The 6,612-nt window shown below is 37.9% G+C and overlaps 1 non-coding gene across 1 annotated transcript; it reads left to right on the forward strand.

The window, feature by feature from the left end:
- Nucleotides 1-5,858: 5,858 nt before the first annotated feature.
- On the forward strand, nt 5,859-5,960 carry LOC113193445 (U6 spliceosomal RNA). The gene has a single exon (XR_003302140.1). It is a non-coding gene; the product is annotated as a U6 spliceosomal RNA (small nuclear RNA).
- Nucleotides 5,961-6,612: the final 652 nt, after the last annotated feature.

Genomic DNA, 6,612 nt, shown 5'->3' on the forward strand with positions numbered 1-6,612 from the left:
CTGCTTTCTGCCTCATCTTCTTAATTATTTTTCCTAGATCACACAGCTTGGTCCTGCCTTCGAGTTAGTATCTTCCATGGGAAGACTCCAGCCTTACATCTTCTTAAATTTGGCTCATTTGTGTTCAGAACTCAGTGTCTGAACTCGAATCTCACCCTTCATGCAGTCATTTTTTTCTTGTATGGTAAGAACACTTAACTTGAGATCTACCCTCTTAACATATTCTTGACTGTCTAATATATTATTATGGACTATAGGCTCAATGTTGTATTACAGATCTAGAGCAGATTATTCATTTTGCAGGACTGAGACTTTCTGCCCATTGATTAGTAATTTCCCATTTTCCTTCCCCCAGCTGTTGGAAAATTCCACTGCCATTTTAAATTGTATGAATTTGACTACTTTAGATACCTCACATAAGTACAAACATGCAGTATTTGTCTAAGACTGTTATTTTGCTTGTCAGAATGTCCTCAAATGTCATCCATGTGTCACAGATGGGATAATTTTCTTCTTTTTAAAAGCTAAATAGCATGAGTATACCACAGTTTATCTAATCACTCATCTGTCAGTGAACACGTGGTTTGTTTTCACATCTTGGCTATGAACTTGGGAGTGCAAATATCTCTTTAAGATCTGATTCCAATTATTTTTGATAAATGCCCAGAAGAGGGATTGCTGAATCACATGCTCGTTTTGTATTTAATTTGTGTAATCTCTCTGCTCTTTCCCACTGTGGCAGAACAGTTTTATATTTCCAAACAAGTGTGCAAAGATTTCTCTCCAATGCTTGTTGCTTTTCTCTCTCTCTTTTTTTTAAAATAGCCATCTCAGTATATATAAAGGGATATCTATACGGTTTCATTTGCATTTCCCTGAAGACTGATGATGTTTCATAGACCTGTTGATATTTGCACATCCATTTTGGAGAAATGTTTATTCAAGCCCTTAGCCAATTGTTTTTATTTGTTGTGTTGTTTTGTTTTACACTTTTGATATAGGAGTTCCTTATATTTTGGAAACTAACCTTTACCAGATGCGTGGTTTATGAACATATTCTCTCATTCCATTGATTGTAACTATGATTTTGACATAATTCGGTGAGTGTCCAAAGGCTTAGTGTGTAGGATACTTGATCTCTAGTGTGGCAATATGAGAGCTGGTGAGACCTTTAAGAGGTGGGACCTACAAAGGGTTTCCATAGGTAATATAGCAGCTGGCCTAGGAAGAGACTAAGGTAGCTCTCATGGATCCCTAAACTCTTTCAAAAGCAAGTTGTTATAAGGGTGAGCCTGACCCCTGAATCACCCTCTGGTTCCTGTTTGGTGATATGATCTCTCACTTCCACCATGATGCCATTAGGCCCTCACAAGGGGCTGAACCTATAGGCCAACACAATCTTGTGCTTTCTTCCTTCCTTCCTTCCTTCCTTCCTTTCTTTCTTTCTTTCTTTCTTTCTTTCTTTCTTTCTTTCTTTCTTTCTTTCTTTCTTTCTCTCTCTCTCTCTTTCTCTCTTTCTCTCTCTCTTTCATTTTTTTTTTGTACCAGGGATTGATTCCATGGGTGTTTAATCAAGGAGCCACATCTCCAGTCCTTTTTATTTTTTTTTATTTTAAGACAGAGTCTCATTAAGTTGCTTACAGTCTCACTAAGTTGCTGAGGTTGACCTTGACCTTGCAATCCTCTTGCCTCAGACTCTTGAGCTGCTAGGATTACAGGCATGTGACACCATGCCCAGAAATCTTGTGCTTTCAACCTCCAAGCCTGTCAGCAAAATAAACTTCCTTTCTTCATAAAATACCTTCTCTTGGCTATTTCATTATAGCAGTGAAACACAGACAAACACAATTGCCTTTATACTCTTTGATTTTTTTCCTTTACACTGCAAAAGCATTTTACTTCTCACTTATTTATATCTTCATTGATTGTGCTTCTCATGACATACCCATGAAATCACTATCAAGTCCAATGTCAGGAATATTTTTCCTTGTGCTTTCTTCTAGGAGTTTTGCAATTTCCATTTTTACCTTTAAGTTTGTAATCCATTTTGAGTTGATTTTTATGTGTACTGTATGATAAGGGTCCAATTTTATTCTTTTGCAAGTGAATGCACACTTTTCCTAACACCATTTTCTGAATAAACTATATTTTTCCCATTGAATGTTCTTACCATCCTTTGTGAAGGTCAGTTGACTTTACATGTGTTTTTTTTTTTTTTTTTTTTTTTTTTAATCTAGACTCTGTTCTATTCCATTGCTCTACTTGTCCACCTGGGATATTTTTTTTCTCCACTCACTCTTTTGTTGAGAAGAGGCAGGGTCAAAGACATCTACCAGTCCAATACACTGCCCCAATTCTCCTTTCCATAGCTAGACTATGCCAGGTGCATCAGAGTTTCAGGATTAATGGAGGAGAAGGCCATACTCTGGGGAGCCCCGTTGGGAAATTGAGGTACAGAATGTGCGAACCAGCCCCTTCTCCCCTGGGTAAAGCTGACATGGAAGATTTCTTCCTGATTGCATGTCAGGGGAAGGACATTCATCATGAGCACGTCCTAAATCTCCCTGCCAGCTTCAGTGAGTTGAACTTAGCATTCTCCTGGGGCACGGGGACTTTCAATTCACTTTCCTCTCAAAGGCAATTTGTTCCCAAACAATTGCTGAATTTCTATGTTGGTGGGGTAACAGGGGACCCAGGGATTCCCAATCTCTTTTTCTATTATCACTTTCTCATAGGGTCATCCTTAGTCATTCAATCTGAAGTCTCCTTTTTTGTCACTTTATAACATACCATCCTGCCAGGTGCAGTGGCCCAAGCCTCTAATCTCAGTGACTCAGGGCGCTGGGGAAGGAGGATTGTAAATTTCAGGCCAGCCTTAGAAACTGAGTGAGGCCCTAAGCAACTTAGCAAAGCCCTGTCTCAAAATAAAAAGTAAAACAGGGCTAGGAATATGGCTCAGTGGTAAGTGCTCCTGGATTCAATCCCTGGCACAAAACAAAACAACAAAACAAAAATATATCACCCCATTTCATTGTCCTGAGATTACTCATTTCATTTGATATTAGTGAATGAATCCCTATATTTGTTTCCTAATGCCTCTTGATTATTTTCCTCCTAATATGTAACATCCATGGGAGAAAAGACCTTCAGTGTTTAGTACAAGTTAATTACTATTATATTAGTTTTTAATATATACCTAGTAGTACTCAAGTTTGGGCACCATAGTCTTCTTTATGAATCCTCTATAAGCACTTACTTGTTATAGATAATGGCCTACACTCATGCAATTCTGCATAAAATTCACAGAATTCTGGAATCCTTGAAAATTTTATGAATAGATGATAACGTTCTTGAAGGCAGGAATCAGAAAATATAATGTTACAGGGCCTAGTCCAAGCCTTGGTATAGAGAAATGTGATATATCACAAATAAATGCACATATGTGTACATATAATATACAATATGTGTATCTCTCTCTCTCTCTCTCTCTCTCTCTCTACCTGTATGTATAAATTTCAATTTCCAACCTTCTCCTTTCATAATTGCAGCAGAATGTCAGTGTGCTAAAAGGCCATCAAGAACCTCTGAAGCAGTTCACCAATTTTACATGTAAGATAATGGAAGTCCCAAAGAGGGAAAATGACCAATCAAATTTCACAAAAACCAAAAACTGCAATGCTACTAGGAGAGCACAGTCCATCTGATTCAAGATCTAGTGTTTGTTCTCAGATCTCTGAACATGTAGTATTATCTGCTTCCTGGTCTGCAATTTGAGTGAGTTGAACAAAAGCCTTTAGTATCCCTTAACATTGCAAAACCAAGTTACCTTTTGTAAATCAAAAGAAAATTCAAAATGAACTTTTCAAAGTAGATCGTGAGGAGTCTATAAACTCGAGAGCTATCAGAAATGATAAAGCAAATCAAGCATAGGTTAGTCTGAGAGGTAAGGCATTAACTCAAGGGTGTGACTCAATTTAAGTTTTAAAGCAGTTCAAGTTCTAAGAAATTTCCAACCTTCGTTTTTAATTACGGATAGTTACGGATAGAGAAATGGAAGTTGTCTCTAGAAGGCTTATGATTTCTTCTGAGGCAAGTTGAAATGAAGATACCAGATTTCCTAACAGGGTACAAAGAAAGTGACCAATTTGGGCATTTTCTCTGATAAATTCCTCATTCTTTCCCAAAGTTGGCAACTTCTATTGCTGAAAGAAAGAAGAGAAAAATGTGAAAATATACCATTCTTGTGTGAATGACTCATTAAATTCAGTGAGTTAAGAGAACTACTCTGAGGAGGAAAATACACTTATTTATGTGTGATTTTACTGGAACTATGATTTGCAGTCTAAAACCTGTCCTCCTCACTTTCTCTCTTCAATCAGAAAGTATAAGTTCTGTGTATCACTCCAGGTTATATGTGAAATTGTGAATGTGTATTTCAGATGGAAAACCAAATTAATTTAATGGTGTCGGTTCTTTTTAGCAAAAGATTCTTGCTCCATTTTCTGTACCTAAACCATCCACCCATCTCTGACCATCCAGGGAGATTAAAAAATTGCAAATTACTTGCATCCATTTACCTTCCATAAATTTGTTTCAAATATATCCTCCCTTAAAAATGTGAAATTGGGTATTTTCCAAAATTAAAAAAAAAGGAGTGGATTAATATTCTGACATGAAATATGTGATTCTGAGCATTTTAAGTGGCTAAGGGACATTGATGAATACTTTAATGACTCCAAGTGTTCAACGTACAGAATAAAATCCAAATATTTTAGCATCACACATATATTAGGATTCTCCAGAGAACCTGCTCCCAATTTCCCTCCATATTAACACACTAAAAGAGATTCCTTACAAAGTATGGGCTCCTGTGGTGATTTTAGAGACTGAGTCATCTCTCCATCTGGAATGTCAAGGTGGAGTCACAGGAAGACTGTGGTAGAGTTTGAAGTCCCAAGGGCCAGAGAGCCATGAATAAATGTCCATCCAAGACCTTCACTCAAGGCCTGAGAACCAAGAGTTTTGGGGGCAGAAGACCCATGTTTCAGCGGCTGCATTCAGGCTGAGTGAATTGAACACTCCTGTGCTCTTTGTTCTATTCCAGCCCTCAACAGATTGAAGGACGTCCACTCGCAGTGGGGAGGGCCATCTGTTTCATTCAGTCTACCAATTCAAAAATTAATCCCTTCCAGAAAATCCCTTCCTGATGAACACACCCAGAAATAATGTTTAACTAGTCATCTCGGTGCTCCAACTCTGTCAAATTGAATCATAAAATGAACCATCACAATCCACGTTAGATAGATGGTAATACACATTAGTGTCCAGCTTGTTGTTTCTGACTTCCTATTACTCTCCCCCAAATCACCACCCCCTTCTCCCAGTCACTAACCCCGTGTTTCAGTCATAGTTAAAAATCTTAACATTTTCCTCAAACATGTTTTGAATATTTAGGCCTTCACATATACTAGACTCTGCTCAGGACTTTTTCCCTTCATCTCCACAATATTTATCGATCCTTAAATATCCAAATTTAGGATTTTCTCCCGTGTGCATCCTTCTTTGATGCATATAAAACATGTTAACAGCTTCTTTCTTTACATCTCCCAGACATCCAATGGTTTTCCCCATTCCTGTATGTATATAGGATTCTGCAGGTTTACAACTGCCCTCTCCCCCTCGTCCTACATCCTCTCATATGGTGCACTCAATAAGATCAAGGTTCATTCTTACAGGTCTGTCACCTCATTGCAGAACACATCTTCTGGAGCACAGCAGGCTTCTAACAAATAATTGCTTTCTAATGGCTCCCATGTTTAACCTTAAAGTACAACTATAAAATATATATGTACCAATGCTTGCTTCAGTAGCACATATGATAAACTGGAGTGATAAAGAGCAGATTAGCATGGCCTTTTCACAAGGACGACATACAAATTCCAGAAGATTTTCAGAATTTTAACTATTAAGGATTGAATTAGAGCAATTATATTCAATTTTTTATAAATGTGTCAAAATAAATCCTAATGTTATGTATAACGAAAAAGAATCAATATCTTTTTTTCAAAAAAATATAGATGAGCCATCCTTAGTTTCAAAAATGAAACTTGTAAAACATTAGGGTTGGACAATACTGAGAATCTAGGTTTTAGAATGGAGGAGATTGTTAAGTGGAGAAGGATAGTTTTGAAGCACCAACAGGAGGTTTGGAGGGAAAATTAGGTAGAAAAGAAGAAAGTTGATCAACAGTGAGATGAAGTAATGGTGGAACACAGTCTGCTCCCCAAATGATCTGTGGTAAAGGAGATAATAGAGGGGGGAAGTGCAGGGCAGTGGCCTGGAGAAGCTGGCAGAGTTTCCACTGGGTGCGCCTTTAGGAATCAGGGGCTCTGAGCCACAGGAGAACGTCTAAAATCCTACTCTTTAAAGTTGGGGCAACTGGACTGTAGCTTAAATCCCTAAAAATGCTCCTTGACCACAAGTGACATAGGTGGAAAAATGTAGATAGACAGAGGAAGAAAGAGTATGGAAAAATGAGGCATAGACACAAGAAGACAGGGGGACTTAGAAAAGGAAGAAGGGAACAGAGGAAATGAGAGGGAAAGAAGAAGA

The sequence above is a fragment of the Urocitellus parryii genome, chromosome 10, assembly GCF_045843805.1.
Source record: "Urocitellus parryii isolate mUroPar1 chromosome 10, mUroPar1.hap1, whole genome shotgun sequence".
Lineage (NCBI taxonomy): Eukaryota > Metazoa > Chordata > Mammalia > Rodentia > Sciuridae > Urocitellus > Urocitellus parryii.